Below are 22,225 nucleotides of genomic sequence, written 5' to 3' on the forward strand. Positions count from 1 at the left end.
AACCACTCAAGGTTTTTGACCAATGAGATGATATGGTCAGACCTTGCCAAAGAAAGATCTTATGGCAACCTGTAAAGTATAGATTAAAGATAGAACAGGTAGTTAGGAGTAGTTTATGATAGTTCAGGTAGAATGGCATTGTAGTAGCATTAGTGAAGAAAGGTCAGATGTGAGATATTTAGTCTGGACTTCCAGGTCATATGAAAAAAAAGATGGAGGATTAGACATTTTCTCTGATCCCCATGACTTTTCAATTCTCTCCAAAAACCAGAAATTATTTACCAAAGATTAAGCATCTTCAGCTCCTAGAATTCAAAATAAGGTGGAAAGTAAAATCACAAACTGGTATTCACAGACCCTGAGTTCAGTAAGCACTTCTGACCCATCTCCCATGCAAGCCAGAGTGAGATTTCTCTAGCAACCCAAGAACACAAGACAGAATTACAGAAAAATCCATCACCACACCCACCCCCTGATTCCCCCTCTTTTCCAGTTCTATGAAGATCCAAGTTCCAAGCTGCAGAAATTTGATGACAGCACCACCATAATCCTTCAGGAACAAAAGTCTACAGGGGTCACAATCCCATAGCAATAGGACTGCAAAGTTCTGAATTGCCTGTGCCAGCAGGGACAATCCTGAAGTACCAGCAAAGCCAGTGCTGGAGTAAACAGGTCCATAGCACCAATGCTGAAAAGTTCCTAACTTTTCAAGTTAGAACCCAACCAAGAACTAAGGAACAGGAGGGGCACAGGACACCATGTTTATAGCGTATGTAGTACTCTACTAAACCTTTGGGAAAGAGCACAATATCCAGCTAGAGCTAGTTCTAACCACCACCCAAAAGTCACTTAGGGTGGAAACTATGTTGGTAAACAATTAATTGCCCAGAATGGAAGGTGGCTAACATTTTGCAACCCAGACCTCAAGTAAACCACAATTAGAGGGAAGGGTGTCAGAAAGTGAACAATAGGGGGAAAAGGAAGGAAAGAGGGACTGAAATTACTGAAGATTTCAGAAAGAAGAAATCTCAAACATAAGCAAATAATAGGAAAAACAGTAACAACAAAAGGAAATAAGAAATCTAAATCTGATTAATGAGTTCAATCATAAATGAATAAGTCCTGCAAAGCAAAGTGTAATTTTGTTCTATAAAATACAATTTTCCCTTGTTGAGGTTTTTTGGGGGTCTCTAGAGGCAAGCCTTCATTTCTTTTTCTTTTTCTTTTTTTTTTTTTTTCCTGAGGCTGGGGTTAAGTGACTTGCCTAGGGTCACACAGCTAGGAAGTGTTAAGTGTCTGAGACCAGATTTGAACTCAGGTCCTCCTGAATTCAGGGCTGGTGCTCTATCCACTGCGCCACCTAGCTGCCCCGGCAGCCTTCATTTCAGTTCACATGAGTACATCCAGGTGTTAAAGACCAAATCCTTTATTGTCTCCTTCAAAGTCTTGTCTCCTTCACTTAGAGCTAGGCTAGTGTTTCTTCTAGAGGGCTTCCAGATCTTGGTTTCAGTGGGGAAGCAAAGGAGGAGAACCTGTCACCACTTCTCTGGTCTTCCCTCATTCTCCTTCTGGCTGAGTTTGTTTGAGCTTATATCCTCTCTCATCAAAGGTGTGAATCTTGTAGAACTATAGTAAGTACTAAGTACATATACTGAACTAGAGAACTGTTAAGCACTGTGCTAAACAACCATTGTCTCTATCCATTCCACTGACTTAGCACCTTGTTTCAAGTTCTGGCCCATAACAGCAAAGGAAAAGGATTCACCTCTTAATGAGACAGACAGAAGAGAGACAGAACTTCTCTTAATGTTCTCTTAATGAGAACATGGAACCACAACATATAGAAACTGAGTGGTTCAGAGAGAAATGAGAATCAGGAGAGCAAAACGCATGGTCTACATAGCAAAAATAATGAACAGAATAGAAAAAGTCTCAGCATCCCTAATAGCATGGATTATAAGTGTATACCACAATATACAATTTATGAAATATTGTCAAAGCAATATCAATATCGGGGAAGTTAGGTGGCGCAGTGGAGAGAGCCCCAGCCCTCAAGTCAGAAGGACCTGAATTAACATCTGGTCTCAGACACTTAACACGTCCTAACTGTGTGACCCTGGGCAAGTCACTTAACCCTAATTGCTTCAGGAAAAAAAATATCAATATCATATATCAATTGATTGTATATAGGGGGCCAAACATGAGGGAAGGGACAAAGATGATTCTGAGATTTCAGACCTCAATGACTATAGGGATGGTTGGACCATTATCAGAGTAGAAAGGCAGGATAAAGTCAGGGAGAAAATGTCAAGTTAAACTTTTGATTTTTGAGGCACCCAGGAGCTATCCAGCAGGTAAATGGTGTTACTCAAGGAATAAATGAGAGGTATATATGTAGATTTGGGAATGAGCATCGAAAAAAATTAATGAATTAAAAACACCCATCAGGGAAACTAATTCAGAGAGAGAGGGTTTAGAACAGAGATTTGTAGAAAAGCCATACTTATGAAATGAGAAGAAGAGGATAATCCAATGAAGACATTAGTAAGATCAGTAGGAAAACAAGACTAGTATTGCAGAAATTAAGAATTTGCTGGTTAACAACGTTTACTCCTATAGAACAATAAAGCAAGATGGGAAATAGAAGATGAGGTCATTTTCTGAATTATAATTTGTCTTCCTGCTATATTTCTTCCTTTACCCTACCCCAATTGTTTTCTTGAAAACAAAGATTATATTTTTTCATCCTTGTAAACTATTGCCTCCTATGAGTCCAGCACATGATGACTAGGTGATGTAATACATAAACTGACTTGGGGGTAGAAAAAGCCGAGTTCAACTTTTGGGTAACATAAACTTATTAACTGTATTACTTTAAACAAGTTGTTTAAAAACTCTGTTCATAATTTCCTCAATGTGGGTAATAATAGCATCCAAATCCCAGAGCTGTTGTAAGGCTCAAATGAGATAATATGTGTAAAGCACTCTGAACTCCTCAAAAGTATATCAATCTATAAATTAAATCAAAGGTGACCTTAGAGACAGTTATTTAAATACCCCAGCAAGGACTGAAGTTGGGAATCAGGAAGGTGAGAATTCAGTAGTGATGAGGAACAGAAGGTTAGTACATCTCTTTGCAGAAGAGTATTGGGCTCCCTAGGACTTGATCCTGTAGACAGTGGTGAATCAATGAAGGATTTTGATAATACTTCTATTACAAATTGACTCTTAATACTTGAATAGTTTCCCACAAAAGTCCTCTTCCAATGTCTTATGGAAAATGGGAAGGAAAAGTTGAATCTCAGAGGCCATAGACAAGCTCTGACAGCTTCTATCAAGTCTTCAAGTATTATCCTACCAATAGAATGTATCTACCATCTGAAGAACATCTTTTTTCTTATTGGAGAGGTTCATATTGCCAGATTTTAAATTCTTTGGCTATGGCAGTCTGGAGGGGCAATCCCTTGACTTATTCTATTAATACATTTTTATTGGACAGGCTATAGGTAGACAATGAACTGCTCAGAAATAAAGAGGAGATCAAACTGGATTGTATTTGTGAAATTGTATAGCATTGTTAAAGATCTCAAGGTGCTTTATACTGCAAGACCCCATAGTTTTTGCAATATCATATGACTTCAAACCATGTAAACCACAATCTCTAAAAAAAAGAAAATGGCAGGTAACCTGGGTCACTTGACCACCTTGAGAAATAGAAAGCACATTCGCCTAAAACCAATGATAATTTGATCATGAGAAGTGGCCAAAAAAAAAATTACTACTAAGGTCATGTATGGCCTAAAAAGAGTAAGGAGAGTCTACCTTTGTTATCTACTAATTATTAAAAGATTTAGAAGATAATCACTGATTCATTGAGTAGGCATTCTATGGCAGATTTATGGCAGGAAATGAATAAGAATCACCCAAAATGCAAAGATACAAACAGGTTAACTCATCAATAGAGGGAGTGCCCATATCTTTGAGATTAAGAATCCACTCAAAGTATCATTCCATGATGATGTGCAAGATGGATTGGATGAATCATGAAACTTAGGCCCATGCTTTTTCCACTATACATCTACAATGAGTAGATAATATGGAGATATGGATAATGTAGAGATGGTGGCAAAAAGGAGAAGAAATAGAATGATAAGAAAAAAGGAAATATATTTTATTTCAATGGTTTCAGCAAACACAGGTCCATCATAAGTGACTTCCCAAGGAAATAAGACAAGACCATTAATGAAGGGAAATGGTGGGTTAATTAATCCCTAGTGATTTCAACAACAAACAGTAATTATCCAAGCTTTTAATCACTTCCTTGATAGGCTCTGCCAAATTCAATTGCAAATCCTGCCAACAGGAACAAGAACATGAAGGTCTTAAAGAAAATATGGATTCATTCCCATTCTGTGTGCTCCCAGTGCCAGAGCCCATTTTAGAGAAAACAACTAATCCTATAATCAGGTTTAGCACTATCACTGTGGGATCTGATCAAGACACCACTTCAGCAGAAAGCTAGCTGCATGAGGGCATGGAGGGAGGGGAATATGGTACGTCTTTGTGCAGCTAGCTCTCCAGACTATTTTGCTTCAGATATGCAAGAACTTACATTCGGGACATTTCTTGGATGGCCAGTCTTTAGCAAGAAGGCCACGATAACAGTAATATAAACAGACAGGCCCTAACAAAAGGATGGAAACTCTTCAAGTCAACAAATATTTAATGTGTTTGCCATGTGCCGAATTATGTAATAGGAGCAATGGAGGATACAAAATTGTAGAAATAGATACTGACTTCCTACACTTATGCTATACTTAAAAGGCAAAACTAATTCTACTTCCCTTAATAGAAGGAACTATTTAATTTTGAATTTCTGTATTCCCTGCACCTAGCACAATGCCTAGTATAGAGTAGGTGCTTAATTGATGCTTTTTAAATATAAGAAAGGAATGAAAGCTACTTAGAATTCATCTAGTTCACAACCTTCTGATTATATAGAACGGGAAACTGAGGTTCAGAAAGGGAAGATAATTTGCCCAAGATCTCACATTTAGCTAATGTTGTAGTTCAGTTCTCCTGACTTTTAGTTTCCACTATACTAGGCCCTTTCTGCAATTATCTATTAAAAACTAGAGGATAATAGGACAGATTATGAGCAAATTCTGAGTCATTTGCACATAGCTAAGAGTTACAAAAGGAGAGACCATTGTGGTCTTGTACTGTCAAGGAAAAATTCAAAGAGTAACTGAAATTTAACTTGAACTATGTAGGATGTATAGAATTTAGAAAGATGAAGAGAAGGGAGGGAATTCCCTGAAGAAGGAATGGTTTGAGAAAAGGCACCGAAGTAAAAATAGGCATGGGGGATGTGGGGAAGGAAAGGGGAGGAGAAAATGAAAAAAGAAAGCTATTAAACCAGTCCCTTCTACTGTTCAAAGACATAGGTTTGAGAACAGGAAAGGACTTTGTAATTTGTCTCTTTAAGCGTTTCCTCTTACTGGAATAAAGAAAGAGAACAACATATGGGGGAACAACTAACCTTAAGACTGACTTCCCCTGCCTCCCTACTGTTCAGTTCAAATGATGATTAAAGAGAGCAATTCCAAGTTCCAAATGATAAGATTTAGGCACCAAATGTTGGGGTTCTGTCATGTGAAGAATTCACAATGGCTATTTTCTTTGGCAAAAGTTAAGTTTACTTAGGAGGAGTTATAGACAAAATGAAAAGATACAATAGATACCAGGAGTGGTAAATATATTGAAATAGATTTGGGTAAGTTTAGTTAGCAAGAAAAAGGGTTTTAACAAGTAACAATGAAAAAGCCAAGTTCCCTACTCACAATTAACCAGGAGAGAGGGAACATCCCATGAAGTTAGAGTATGCCTTCAGCTGGCAGACTAAATCCAACAGAGGGACTTAACACCCTTAAAGAGTTAGCTACGAGAAGGAGAAAGACACCATGAGGTATAATGGGATGATCAGAGGACAGAAACCATGAGCCATGGTGGACTGATGAGAAGAGAGACACCATGTGGCATGGGGCAGGAATAAGGGAAAAGACACCATCAGACAGAGTGCTGTGGTAGGTTATAACCCATAAGAAGTTCAGCAAAGATGACATGGGTCATAGGCAGATGTATAGGGGAAATATAAACTCAGAGGTTTCAAATTTCTGATTGAACATAGCAAAATGGAGCTACCTACTTCCACAGGGGATGGGACTATGAGGTTAAACTGATCCCCCTCTGTGCCTTCTGGAGGTTGTTATATTCATGTTGGGGGAGGAGGGGAAAAGAGGGGAAGTGGTAAAATCACTTAGGGACTATAGGGACTATAAATCTAGATAGGTTGAACACCTCAGCCTTTTGGCTGAGGAAACAGTGCTTCCAATCAGCAACAAAACCTAAAAAGACAAGAATGCTTTTCAAAAAAGTTGGACTTAAAAAATGGTGTTTGACTTCAGCAGAAGGCTTTCAGTTATGACATCATTCCTCTTCCTTAGGAGTCTCCTCTCTCTTTCAGGTGTTAAGGTTCCTCATGTTCTATAATTTTCTAATCCATCTCCTATGAAATTTGTGATCAGATGTTAGCATTTATTAAGCTCTTGCTAGATGCCAGAACCATGCTCCTGCTCTGGATACCCAAAAAAACCACACACAAAAAACCAACCTGAAGTTTCTGCCCTCAGGAAGCATCCTTCATAATGGATGAGATAAATTAATAATAACTCGGTGCAGACAAAATATATACCAAGTAGATGGAAAGTAATCAGGAAGGGAAAGGCATCAACAGTGTTAACAAAATTTTACTATATCAGTCTCTTACACTGTGAATAGCTAGACCCACACCAAACAGGCTTAGGGACAGGTTTTTAGAGATTAAGTAGCGGTTTAATTAATCATTTTCATAGTAAGGAATGCAGTTTGCAAATTGAGAAGCTCTCCTGGGAATGAGATCTTTGCTATTGCAGTAAAGGCAGAGATATTTTACACAAATCCTAAGTGGGAAGGAGAATTACAATACTATCATTTTCAGGCCTGAATAGTTTCCCACAACAAGCCCGCAGGTGTAGGACAATATGGGGTTCTCTAGTCCTATGGGAACAGTTCTTAAGTGATTGTTTCAAATCCAAAGCTTCTTTACTTGGTAGGAGACAGGCCCAGAGTTCTTTGATTGAAACAGGTTTTGCAATCTTTGATTCACTTCATTTAGCATACACAGGAGAGCATTGTCAGGAACTGATTGATCATTTCAAGCTGCAATCTAAGACTGACTCCCAAGTCAGAATTTGCTGAAAAACTCATTCATTTTGAAGATGAAGCTATTGAAAGCACTTTAAAAAGTGGAGATATGTCCAAGGTCATATAGCCAGTTAGTAGTGCCCAAAACGTACTCCTCGATCCAGTGCCATTTGTCTTAGTTCTTACCTTAATCAATGAGTGCTCTTTAAAAAAAAAAAAAAAAAATCCAGAAAAAAAAAAACCATGTACTATATTGCTCCAATCTGCTCCGCCCTCCCAGATTTCACTTCATGCTTTCCCACTTACATACCCTCACCCATGCCATGCTTTTTACCTGCATGTCTGTACATTACATGTACAGACATTACCTGTCTATAAATACCATATGTCTTCAAAATCCAGATCATTTATTCTGGCACAGAAGAAAGAGCACAAAATCTAGAGTCAAAAGACCTCAGTTCAAATCTTGTCTTAATCTTTACAATCTGTGTGATCTTGTTTCTTCATCTGCAAAATGAAGGTTTGGGCCATCTCAATTCCCTTGCAGTTCTAAAGTTATGGCCACATGAAGAAAGGCTGCCCAGGTTCTCCTCAGTCAGAAGTCCACAAACCCTTTTAAAGTAAAACAGAATTCAAGAATGACAGAATTGAACCTATAGCTACACAGGCATCCCCACAACAAACCAATAATTATTGGAATGAGGAATCTATTACCTCTTAAGGGACCTTTTGGGAAAATTCTAAATTACTAGGACTTGAATCACATCAAGCCAAAATCTGCTTTTCTACAATTTTCATCTTAACAAATCTAATCCTTTTGATGTGAACTCTGAGTTCATTCTGTCCCCATTATCAGGTATAATGAAACAAACCCATCCTGTCTTGTTAGCATAGAATGATGTCACCCTGGAACTTTTAATCAGTTCATCTATCCTCTATCTTCTCATTTATTAGAAATTCTAGTCTATCCTGTCTCCAACCTCTGAGACTTGTCTTGATTAGTATATCTTTAGATAAACAAACTCCTTTCTGGTCACTCCCTTTACTCCCTAGATCCTGGCCACCCCCACCGCTCCAGTTCCCCTGAGACATTAAAGGTCCTGTTCCCCCCAAAAACAAGTTACTTAATTGATTTGAGCCTATGAGCTATTTCATGTAATAAAATGGCAAGCCTTTGTAGCCTGTAATGGATGTCTATGATGTGATCTCTACATGTCATTTGAACATATTATTTTATAATATTCTTCTATAATGATGCTCTCCGAAATCTATTTTATATCACCCCTTCTGGTTTCTTTATTATCACATACTTTTTCCATGGCATAGCTTTTTGGAATCATCCTCTCCCTCGTACTTCTCCATATTCAATAAATAGTCAAACCTTCTCAAATATACTTCCATTAGAGTTAGAAAAGACCTAAAATGTCACAATGTATATCTTTTCCCTATTCTTTATGCACAGAGTACTAGGGTAGTTCAGGCCCTCATTGTTTTTCACCTAAAATGTTAGAATAGCCTCCTATCTGGTCTCCCTACTGCCAGTCTCTTTCTTTTCCAACCTATTTTCCATAGAACTTTTATATTATCCTTCCCAAGACAAAGGTCTTCTTCCTCACTGTGGCAATCAGCTGGTACAGTGAATAGAATACCTGAAGATCTGAGTTCAAATTCAACCTCATACACTTACTACCTGTGTAACTCTGGGCAAGTCACTTAGCCCTTTTTGTCTCTGTTTCTTCATCTGGAAAATGAACTGCAGGAGAAAATGACAAGCCACTCTAGTAAATTTGACAAGAAAACCCTAAATGGGGTCATGAAGAGTCAGACACAACTAAAAACAGATAAACAACAAAACTTCTTCCCTGTTGTTTCTAAAATAAAATACAAACTTCTTACATTTACAGATTTATTTCTTACTGGTCCTTTCACAAACATACCTTATGTTCTAGTCAAGCTGGCCTACTATTTCCCAAACCCAGCGCTCCATCTGCATGCATTCACATGGACTGGCCCCTAGACCTTAAGATATATTTCTTCTTGTTGGTTATCTTTTAGAATCTTTAGTTTTTCTTTAGGATTCAGCTTGTGACTCCACTTCTTATATGAAGCTTTGCCTAATTTCTTCTCTTTGCCTTCCTCCACCCAGCATTATTCTTCTTCAATTTAGTTGTTTTTCACTTATGCCCAAATTCCATTTGGGGTTTTCTTGGCAAAGATATTGAAGTAGCTTGGCATTTCCTTCTCCAGATCATTTTATATTTGAGGAAACTGAGGTGAACAGGGTTAAGTGACTTGCTCAGGGTCACACAGCTACATAATTATATCCTACACATAACAGGATGCTACATTCAATTGATTGGGGCTGTCCTTCAGCAAACCAAATATTACTTATTTGATGAATTAAAAGAAATGCACATATGAAAATAATATGGAGTTCCTGGGGCAAATAATAAGCTGTAAAAAAATTTATATGGATCCATAAAAGATGACGGTCCTATAGCAACAGAAGAAAATAAAGGACTCTAATCCCTTGGCTGCATTAGGTACTATCACTACTTTGTCTCCAATCCTTTGCTTTGATAGTATTTTTCACCAACGTATTGAAACAGTAAAGGATGTTTTTAAGAATAGAACCAATTCCTTTAGATCTTATTTTGATGTGGGAAGACTGGAGAAAATTGTAATGGCAACCAAGAATGTTTGTGGCATCCCTCTTTGTAGTGGCCAGAAACTAGAAACTGAGTGGATGCCCACTAATTGGAGACTGGCTGAATAAATTGTGGTATATTAATATTATGGAATAATATTGTTCTGTAAGAAATGACCAGCAGGATGATTTCAGAAAGGCCTGGAGAGACTTACATGAACTGATGCTGAGTGAAATGAGCAGGACCAGGAGATCATTATATATGGCAACAATAATACTATGTGATGATTAAATCTGACAGTTGTGGCCCTCTTCAACAATGAGATGAACCAAATCAATTCCAATAGAGCAGTAATGAACTGAACCAGCTACACCCAGCGAAAGAACTCTGGGCGATGTCTATAGACCACTACATAGAATTCCCAATCCCTCTATTTTTGTCCATCTACATTTTTTAATTCCTTCACAAGCTAGTTGTACACTATTTCAAAATCTGATTCTTTTGTACAGCAAAAGAACTGTTTGGACATGTATACATATATTTATTTAATTTATTCTTTAACATATGTGACATGTATTGGTCAACCTGCCAACTGGGGGAGGGAGGTGGGAGGAAGAAAGGGAAAAATTGGAACAAAAGGCTTGGCAATTGTCAGTGCTGTAAAATTACCCATGCATACATCTGGTAAATAAAAAGCTATAATAAAAAATTAAAATTTTAAATTTAAAAAAATTTTAAAAAGAGAATTGTAATGGCCTGAATAAAGGACAAAACATATGCATGATAAAAATAGGAGTATGGAACAGGGATGGAAGCTAATGACCTTTTCACTTTGCTTGGCCATTTCATTCTTTTCCAAGGGTTCACTTATAAGTCATCTGAGACAGCTAGTGTATAGGCATAGGAAATGGAACTAGGAAGATCTAAGTTCAAATCCAGTCTCAGACACTTAAGTAGCACTTTGACCCTGGGCAATTCACTTAATCCTGTTTACCTTTTCTCATCTATAAAATGGGGATTAAAAATAGCACCTACTTCCCAAGATTGTTGTAAATATCAAATAAGATAATAATTGTAAAGCATTTAGCAATTGTCTGGAACATTGGCTCTATATAAATATTAGTTATAATTAGGTAGTATTATGAGAGCCAAGGAAGACCTTTTCATACATCTTATAAGGTTTTGTTGGGCAGGGTCTTCAAAATAGGTTTGGAGGATGTAAAATGAAAATTAAATAATTAATGAGAAAAAAAAAGCAATTCTAATAACATGCTAACTGGTTAACTCCAGGCTGTTCTGATGCTCTCTGCTAGTGGGAAAGCCATCTTCCAAGTGATCTGATGCTCTTTTGTGCCTTCTCCTGGAATACAGTGGATAGTAAGCCTATACCTGTCAAGGGAAGGCTAAAGCTCTTTTAATGCGAAACCAAGAGCTGAGTTACCATATCCTGCCTGGTATGATCAGCCAACAAAAGTCAACAATGGTTCAGGCTAAGATTGTCTATTCCTTTGAATTAAGAATCAACAATTTTTCCCTAATCATACAGTTACTTGTTATGGGCTATCTGACTGGGTGTGATGATTCTTGGCTCTGCACTAAAAGTTCTTTAGCCCTTCCTTAACAGGATCAACCACTGCATCCTAGCGGAGGCAGCTGATAGCAGATAGAAGCACAAAATTAGCAGAAGAATTATCCATGCCCAGAAGAAAGAACATCATCACCAAAGAACACTGGCAATTCTACATACAGCCTTGGAGATATAAGTTCTCCAGTTACATGTGCAGCCTGGTCTCACATATCACTGTTCTTGTGACTTCTTTTTTTTTATTATTATTAATTTTTTATTAAAGTTTTTTATTTTCAAAACATATGCATGGATAATTTTTTGACATTGACCCTTGCAAAACCTTGTATTCCAAATTCTCCCAGTCCCACCCTCAGATGGAGAGTAATCCAATATATATTAAACATGTGCAATTCTTCTATACATATTTCCACAATTATCATGCTGCACAAGAAAAATCAGATCAAAAAGGGAAAAAAAAAGTGAGAAAGAAAACAAAATTCAAGAAAATAACAAGAAAGAGTGAAAATGCTATGTTGTGATCCACACTCAGTTCCCACAGTTCTCTCTTTGGGTGAAGATGGCTCTCTTCATCACAAGACCACTGGAACTGGTCTCAATCATCTCATTGTTGAAAAGAGCCACGTTCATCAGAATTGATCATGGTAGAATGCTGTTGCTGTGTACAACGATCTCCTGGTTCTACTTGCTTCATTTCATCAATTCATGTACCTCTCTCCAAGCCTTTCTGAAGTCATCCTGTTGATCATTTCTTACAGAACAGTAATATTCCATAACATTCATATACCACAATTTATTCAACCATTCTCCAATTGATGGGCACCCGCTCAGTTTCCAGTTTCTGGCCACTATGAAAAGGGCTGTTACATACATTTTTGCACATGTGGGTCCCTTTCCTTACATTAAGATCTCTTTGGGATATAAGTCCAGTAGAAACTGAACTGTGAGAAAGGAAGAACATGATGTGTGTATATATACATATACATGTTCTTCCTTTCTCTAAACAATCTGTTCTTCTTCCAAATTCCCATGCCATCTTGTTTGTATATCTCTCTTCCATACTTTCCCTATAATATGGCATTATAATTACTGTGAATATATCATATATGTATACATATACACACACACATATACATATACACATATTATATATATACAAACTATGAAGGGCTCTTTGAGAGCGGAGTCAATGAATTATATACTTTTGCCTTCTCCTACATCATTTTACAAAGAGTAAGATCATTAAATGCTTGTTATTATCATTTATTCTTCATTTTTGAGGAGGACCAATGACATCATAAGGATGATGGGTCTTGATTTCTGGATGAATTGAATTTTAATGAGGCAGAGCTAAACAAAGTTTCAGCTTCACTATCTCCTCCAATGCCAGTCATCCTTATCTTTGTCTTGACAAAAAATTCTTACATAATGAATTAATTAATCAGTCACTGTGCTTCTTATCCCAGAGTATAGAGCTTTTTTGGCTGACTGGCTATACAACTGAATCACAAAAGAGAAGATATGGGCTATGGGGCTATGAGCTTAAAAAAGAAAAGAAAAGAAAAGACTTTCTCTCTACAGAAGAAAAAAAAAAAGGCCACATAGCAGCTTCAGTTCATCAGAGACACATTAAGTGGAAGCACTGCAAATGAAATAGAAAAGACAAGTATATTCTGCAGTTTGCAGAAGTAGAGAAAGCAACTCATAGCTTAATGACATTCCCAGATCAGCCAATGATGTTACCTATTCTTCAACGAAGTAAATGATACTATCAGAACCATATAGAAATTTCAATGAAGATGCAACCCTAGTATTGTGAGATATTTTGGCTACACATGTACCATGGGCATGCATGTTCCAAAGTCTATATTCTTTCCAAAACATGTTGCCCTAGCCACACATTTTCTACTTGCCATCTCAATATGTGTTGCATCATCTACTAAAGATATGGTAACTTATGGATTTGTTGTTGCTGTTTAATCATTTAATTATTTAGTCATTTCCAACTCTTCATGATCCCATGGATTATACTATCCATAGCAAAGAGACTTGTAATAAGGCAAACAGAGTATAAATGGTTTGCCCAGTCACACAGGTAATAAATGTCAGAGGCCAGATTTGAACTCAATTCTTCAAACCTAGTATTCTATCCACTGAGCCATCTAGCTGCCACTGGGTGAAAAATTATACCTTTATAATTATGGGTGGTAAATTTCTATTGTCACTTATTTTAATATGCTGTTTAGCTAAATATTTTTATTTGAGTAGTGTGTCCTTGGTTGTTTTGACAATTTTTTGGTATTCCCGAGCAGTGATTTTTTTTTGAGTAGAGGTTGATCTAAATGACAGATGTTAAATTTCTGTCCTGCCTTTAGTCCAAATGAAATTAAAATGTAACTGGGAAATGTTTAACAAAATAAAAAGGAAAGAGAGAGACAGAGAGACAGAAAAGACAGAGACACAGAGAGAAATAATTGGCATAAATCTGTGATTTCCACTATTGATCAGAGAAATGCAAATTAAGACAACTCTGAGATATCATTACACACCTGTCAGATTGACAGGAACAAATAATGATGAATATTGGAGGGAGTGTGGGAAAACTGGGACACTAATACATTGTTGGTGGAGTTGTGAAAGAATCCAACCATTCTGGAGAGCAATTTGGAACTATGCCCAAAAAGTTATCAAAATGTGCATACTCTTTCCCAGCAGTGCTACTCCTGGGCTTATATCCCAAAGAAATACTAAAGAAGGGAAAGGGACCTGTATGTGCCAAAATGTTTGTGGCAGCCCTTTTCATAGTGGCCAGAAACTGGAAGATGAATGGATGTCCATCAATTGGAGAATGGTTGGGTAAATTATGGTATATGAAGGTTATGTAATATTATTGTTCTGTAAGAAATGACCAGCAGGATGAATTTAGAAAGGCTTGGAGAGAGACATATCAACTGATGCTGAGTGAAACGAGTAGAACTAGGAGATCATTATACACTTCAACAACAATACTGTATGAGGATGTATTCTGATGGAAGTAGATATCTTCAACATAGAGAAGATCTAATCCAATTCTACTTATCAATGATGGACAGAAACAACTATACCCAGAGAAGGAACACTGGGAAATGAGTGTAAACTGTTTGCATTTTTTGTTTTTTTTCCCAGGTTATTTTTACCTTCTGAATCCAATTCTTCCTTTGCAACAATAACAACAACAAAATTCGGTTCTGCACATATATATTGTAACTAGGATATACTATAACATATTTAATATATATGGGAATGCCTGCCATCTAGGGGAGGGGATGGAGGGAAGGAGGGGAAAGATTTAGAACAGAAGGGAGTACAAGGGATAATGTTGTAAAAAATTACTTATGCATATGTACTGTCAAAAATGTTATAATTATAAAATTAATAAAAATAAATAAATAAAATAAAGCTGTGATTTCACCAGTGTAGTAGACACCCTGTATGGAAACTCTACAAATCTCTGTAACTAACATTCCTAGAGATTTAACTGGGACACTGAAAGTTTAAGTGATTTATCTACAGTTGCATAATATGTATCAGAGGTCATAACTTGAACACAGGTCTTCCTAACTCCATGGTCAGCTTTCACTTAAAGATGAATTTCCAGCTTCATTATAACTCATCACTTCTCTTTTCTGTATCATTAACTAACAAAAAGCTCACCAAAGCTCATTAGACAACCTGACACTAATTTGGATGGAGCCTCAGTGAATAGACAATTGATTAGTGTTATTTCAGTGGAAGGATTCTAGGACTAGGAGTCAGGAAACCTAAGTATGACAAAATAAATTTTTATTGCTATAATGCTTTCTATAATATCCGATCCCTATAGCTCTGTGCCATTTCCTAATAATGTATTTAAATGTATAATTTTATTTCTTAAATTTTTTTCAAACTGTTATCCATCCTTAATCTAAGGAATAAAAATGAATCCATATCACTTATTAGGGAACACATATAAACATTCAAACATATTAATGAGTAAGTTACATTGGACTCTCTGAATATTAGAAATTCCTCTCCCCAGATGAATCTAAATTAGCATTCATGTGCAGAATCTCAAGGAGAGGAAAAACCAACCCATGATTCTTCAGTTGAGAAAGTCAACCAAAATTATTCTCCAGGTACTTCCCAGGCATTATAGATTATTCTTTATTTTTTCTTTTTATTCCTAAAACCAAACAAGAATGTCCCTCTCTCTTTTCATAATAAATTCATAGGTAAAGTTGCCATGTGGGTCCATATATCCCTATAGCATCTCACAACATAGGTTAGACCTTCTACATGTCCTTTGCTAGCTAATCTTGAGCAAATCAGGGAATATTCCAAAACATAGATCTGGAATTAGGGGTATCAAATGACACTTTACTCCCCAACAATCGCTTCAAAGATAGAACTCCTTATGTTTTGTGTAAAAGAAAGAAACTGGGTACTACTACTGGGATTATATCCCAAAAAATACTAAAGAGTGGAAAGGGACCTGTATGTGCCAAAATGTTTGTGGCAGCCCTTTTCGTAGTGGCTAGAAACTGGAAAATTAATGGATGCCCATCAATCGGAGAATGGTTGAGTAAATTATGGTATATGAAGGTTATGGAATATTATTGTTCTGTAAGAAATGACCAGCAGAATGAATACAGAAAGGCTTGGAGAGACTTACATCAACTGATGCTGAGTGAAATGAGCAGAACCAGGAGATCATTATACACTTCAACAACAATACTATATGAGGATGTATTCTGATGGAAGTGGATATCTTCAACACAGAGAAGAGCTAATCCAGTTCCAATTGATCAATGATGGACAGAATCAGCTACCCCCAGAGAAGGAACACTGGGAAATGATTGTAAACTGTTTGCATTTTTGTTTTTCTTCCCAGGTTATTTTTACCTTCTGAATCCAATTCTTCCTGTGCAACAAAAAAAAATTCTGTTCTGCAGACATTCTGTTCTGTTCTGTACTTAGGATATACTATAACATATTTAACATGTATGGGACTGCCTGCCATATAGGGGAGGGGGTGGAGGGAAGGAGGGGAAAAACTCGGAACAGAAGGGAGTACAAGGGATAATGTTGTAAAAAAAAAAAAATTACCCATGCATATGTACTGTCAAAAAAAAAGTTATAATTATAAAATTAATAAAATAAAATAAAAATAAAAAATAAAAATGAATGTTAAAAATTATCTGTACATACAATTGGAAAAATAAAATACTATGAAAAAAAAAAAAGAAAGAACCTGGGAAGCCATATTTTAAAAATTATTTCCCCCAATTACATGGAAAAATAATTTTTAACATTTGTTGGGTTTTTTAAAAAGCTTTGATTTCCAAATTCTACTCCTCCCTCTCTTCCCTTCCCCCTCCCTGAGACAGTAAGTAATCAGATCGCTTATATAGATTATACATGTGTAATCAGATAAACATTTCCATATTAGTCATGTTGTACAGGAAGAGTCAAAAAAAAAAAAAAAAAAAAGGAAGAAAGTGAAAAACAATATGCTTCAGTCAGTCTGTAGTCAAACAATATCAATTCCTTCCCCAGAGGCAATTATAAGTTTTTCATCATGAGTCCTTTGTGATTTTCTTGGATCACTGTATTACTGGAAATAACTAAATCATTCACAATTCTTCATTATACAATATTGCTGTGACTGTGTGCACTGTTCCTCTGTTTCTGCTCACTTTACTTTGTATCAGTTCTTGTATATCTTTGAAAAAGCATCTTTGGGGGGGCAGCTAGGTGGCACTGTGGATCTAGCACCAGCATTGAATTCAGGAGGACCCGAGTTCAAATCTGATCTCAGACACTTAACACTTCCTAGCTGTGTGACCCTGGGCAAGTCACTTAACTCCAGCCTCCAAAAAAAAAAAAAAAAAAAAAAAGCATCTTTGGAACTTTCATTCTATCCCAATCCAATAAAATATCATGTCTTCCTAGTCTGGACGTAGACTTAGGGGACCATTCCCATATCCATCTTGGTATAAAGAATAACCTTTAACAAATCTTTGTGCTTACAAATCTTGTACATGAATTTCCTTTTCCTTTCCCTTGTACAATGGGGATTACCGCATAATCATTCATTCTCAAAGGAGTATTTGTTGCCAAAGAAAGGAAATTGGTCAATTTTCCTTCTCTTTTAGAAACCCATATTCAAAAAGAGCCTTCATTCTATTTATTTCAGTGAGAGGCTCTAATTTATTGAATTTTAGTTTCTGCTCTATCACTGGCTCACTCGTGACCTTTGACAACTCCCTTCAATCTAGACCTCAATTTCCTCATCTTTGAAGTGGAGAAGTAATATTTGCAATTATCGACCTCACTGGAGTAGTGTGAGGAAAGTGCTTTGTAAATAAACTTTAAAGAAATGTGAGATGTTATTACCTATTTTATAAAATTGTTCCAGGATGAAGCCAGATAATGTATTGTTTTGGAAAGCAATAGCAAAGTACAGATTATAAATCAAATTAACACTCTCTGTATGAGGCTCTGTGCTGAGAGCTAAGTTAGGTTGTATTATTAGATGAAAAGTCAAGATGACCAGATGAAACAAATGCCAGTGATCAATTGGTCCTGATCCTTGTAATGCATATTTTTAAGGCAACATGGTGTCTGTCAGATATGCCCTCCCTAGGGGCCCATATTCCTCTTTCCCTCTCCCATGGAAATTCAGTTCCTAACACCCTGCTGGTTAAACCTGATAATTGGGGGAAAGGAGACAAAATGTAGAAAAGTTTCCATGAGCTCCAGAATTGTGACAATACCTGTCCTGCCAGGGATGGGCCCTGAGCAAACATCACCTTAAGGCTTCCACTCTATCCCTTGGCCTAGATTCTAGCAGTAGCCATCAGCTAAGCATGACTGAAATAAAAAAAATTAGACATCTTCTCTATCCCACCTTCCCCTTACACACACACACACACACACACACACACACACACACACACACACACACACACCTACAGAATATCCTCAGCAGCATAGACCTGTTTAACCCAGGAAAGCTTTTTCATTTCCCCTTTTTGTTATAGAATCTAGAAGCCTGTGTCTATGTAGTAGACAGGATGGCTCCTTCCTCCTTATCTCAAAACCCCAAAACATCTTGGGCTGCTAGTTCACTCATATCTCCTCTTACAGTCAGCTGAAGATGGCTTTCTTGGCCCTAAGTCCATCCTCCCAGTTTCCAGCATCCTAAATACTGTTGGATCTCCCACCCGAGCTGCTCTTCATCTTTCATTCAACTTCTCTACTTAGGAAGGAAGAGGGCAAAGAAAGGCTCTCAGAGTTTCAAAGAGAGGGAAGTCCTTGAATCCTCAGGCAAGAAGAAAAGCTAAGGATGCTTCTTGTCATTGGAGTAAACTTTTTGAGACAAGGCAATGTAAAAGAACACTGATAACCAAGTGAAGTTCATCATGGAAGGATTCCTGGAAGAAGAGGGTTTAGAAGGCAGGAAAAGTCCAGAGTTGAATTACATCCAGCATAATGTAAAGATCTTCCAGATGTGAAGCAAAAAAAAGCTGAGTTCAAATCCTAGCTCAGCTACCTTTAAGATTGTGATCTTGAAGTCACCATTTTGCATCTGGACCCCTTTGACAATCAAGTGAAGTTGATAGGTCCCTTCTAAGAATTGTTAAATGAATAAAAGTCTTAGAGTTACAAAGGAAGCCAACTATATTTTAATAGTTATGAATGTTTTTATTAAAGTTCACAGATTAAAAACCCCAGCTTTTGAGTATTTTCTAGATATAAATCCTAGGAGAGCTGTAAAGTGCTTCAAAAAGGGCTCTGTAAGATTCAAAGGGGACAGACAGCAAGGTGGCACAATGGATAGTGTACCAGGACTGAAGTCAGGACAACTAATCTTACTGAATTCTACCTGATCTTCTGGGGCCTTATTTTCTCATCTGTAAAATAGGGAAAGTAATATTACCTATCTCCAAATATTATTGTGAGGATGAAATGAGATGATAATTATAAAGCACTTAAAAAGTGCCTGGCACATAGTAGGTGCTATATAAATGTTAGGTATGTTAGATTTTATTTAGATGAGGGCTTTCTAAACTTTTTCCACTCACAACCTCTTTTTGCTTGAAAATTTTTTACAAGACCCCACGTATAAAAATATATAAAATAGATATACAAATCTAACATTTATTGATAATAAATCATAATTTCACAACCTCCCACATTCAGTTACATGACCCCATGTGGAATGGGGTAAACCCACAGTTTAAGAAACTTTGTTCTAGATAATTCATTTGTGTAAAGGTCTGGGCTAGTTCCTCTGAAGGGCTATAAGTCCTTGTCAGGATAAGCAAAAGTCCTTGCCCCACTGCCCTCCTCTTTTATCCTAGCAGAGAATGGACTAGTGAGGGGCCTGTGGGAACACTTCAACCAATGAATTTTCTTCTTTAAAGATGCAAACTCCTTTAAACATGTAAACTCTCCTTCAGAAGTCTAAAGGTATAAACTCCCTTCAAAGGCCTGAACCAAAGGTGTAAATTCTGAGCCAGAGAATTGTTTAGACAACCTGTTATCACCTTGTAATCCTAACACATTTGGATATTCATGTTACCAAGGCACAAATATTCTTCACAAGTGAAACCAGGGAGGAGGAGGGGAAGGAGAGAAGGAGGAGAAAGAGAAGAGAAAGGAGAAAGGGGAAAGATAGCTAGGAGATGAGGGCAAGGTGGGTAGCAGATTGGCTAGACTCCAGCTATGTCCAGCTATGCATTCTAATCTTCCTCATGTAAGGATTATACTTCTTATTATTCCCTACCCCTCCCATCTTACCTTTGTTTGGACTACTCGGCACCTTCTCCATAGACAAAGGATTTCAGGTAGTTCACCCAGCCTGGAGACTCCAGATCCTCCCTAAACAACCCCTCCTGAGTTGACTAAATAACAATTAGATCTATTTGCTCTGTTCTTATCGTTTTCTAGGATCTCTAAGTCTTCTGAAGTCTCCATGGATGATAAATAAAGGGCAAACATAACCCCTTCCTCCTGACCTAGTAAGTCAAGTTCATACATTTCCCCATACTCCACCCATTTGTCCCAGCTTTACTCAAATATAAGCTCAGAACCAGTCCAAATGGGAGTCTGATGGCCCTGCTCCCCCCCCAACTCCCAATCTTTGAGGAGACAGTGAATCATTCAAGCAGGGACTAGTCTGGCCTACCACCTCAGTGAGTCAACATCTCCAAAGAGATAATAATAATTTCTTTCCCTAAATAAGAAATCTATTCCACGGACAGAGCTGCTTAGGTAGTATGACTTGAAAAGCAACTACAGTGCTCTCACCATCACCATACTACGATAGTGCCTTTATAGAAAGAAAGAAAAGAGAGAGACAGAGATTCAGAGAGAGACAGAGAGACAGAGATAGAGAGACAGAGAGAGACAGAGATAGAGACAGACAGAGAGAGACAGAGACAGAGAATGAAAAGGGAGGGAGGCAGGGAGGGAGGGAAAGAGAGAGAGAGAGAAAGAAGAATGGAGGGAGAAAGGGAAGAAGGGAGGAAGGCAGGAAAGGAGAGAGGAAGAGAAGATGGAGGGATGGAGGAATGGAAGAATAGAGGGACAGAATAATGCTTCAATCTGTATTTAGACACCATGAGTTCTTTCTCTGGAGGAAGATAGCTTTAATGTTTAGGAAACCTTTCTTCCCAGACTGGAAACTAAACTTTTCTTATACTTGTAAATTCTACACATTGCTTTTAGTTCTGCCTTCTGTGGGCCATAGTAAACCTAACTCCATTTCTAGATAACAGCTTTTCTGCCATGCTCATCTCTCCTCTTCTCCAAGATTCTTTCAAGTAATCCTTGCCTAGTGTGAACACTAGCCTCTTCGCCAACCTACGACCCCTTCATTTGGAGATTGTCCAGTTAGTTTATCAATGTCCTTTCTGAAAAGGGAGTGAATGAATGGACAAAGCATTTATTAAGTACCTACTATGTGTCAAGCACTGTGCTAAGAAATAGAGATCCAATTAGAAAAGTAAACCATGTCTTACTCTTAAGGATAAAAATATTCTAATTGGGGAGATGACACATGTAGAAAGTTTCATCTACAAATCAGATTAAAAATTTCATAGTCCTTGGGGCACGGAAGCAGGACAAATGGCGAAGCCTAGTGTTCTTACTGGGAAATGGGGAGGGAATTTAGGGCTATTTAGTATACTAAGACTCATTTTTTTTTTCCATTTGGCAACCATATCTACTATGGCTTCATTTATCATCTTTATGTGATAGTGATGGGATTCTGATCATTGCCCCTAGCCCAAACCTGCTCTAACCCAGACCAAACTCCACAGAAAACCTCAGTCACCCACTGACAGGTACAGCTGTCCACAGTCCATAATTCTATCATCCATCAATTTTAGACATCCTAGACATACCATAGAAATCAGCCAAAAAGAAAATAGTACCAAGAGGGTGTAAAACAGGACATCGCACCACAAACTTCTATAAATCTTTTCCCCAACATGGCGCCTTTTCTGTCCTTTGGGTGAACTTATGATGAAGTCAGGCTAATTATAATAAAATTACCATACATTAATACCACACCCTCCCAGTGGGCTTTTCTGTATGCATTCTGGATAACCACAGGCATAGTTCCATCAAGGTTTGCCACCTTCCCTTGTTAGAAAATTCCTCCTATGATCTCAAAAAACCTACATATCTTGTAACCAGCTTCTTTTGCTGTGCAGCTCCT

At 37.4% G+C, this 22,225-nt stretch overlaps 1 long non-coding RNA gene across 1 annotated transcript in view; it reads right to left on the reverse strand.

Moving 5' to 3' along the window:
• Positions 1-20,393, reverse strand: part of LOC141549614 (uncharacterized) — a 106,812-nt gene extending 86,419 nt beyond the window's left edge. The window contains exon 1 of the long non-coding RNA XR_012484399.1: positions 20,302-20,393. This is a non-coding gene — a long non-coding RNA (uncharacterized LOC141549614). The remainder of the gene's footprint in view (positions 1-20,301) is intronic.
• Positions 20,394-22,225: the final 1,832 nt, after the last annotated feature.

Source organism: Sminthopsis crassicaudata, chromosome 1 (assembly GCF_048593235.1).
Source record: "Sminthopsis crassicaudata isolate SCR6 chromosome 1, ASM4859323v1, whole genome shotgun sequence".
Taxonomy (NCBI): Eukaryota; Metazoa; Chordata; class Mammalia; order Dasyuromorphia; family Dasyuridae; genus Sminthopsis; species Sminthopsis crassicaudata.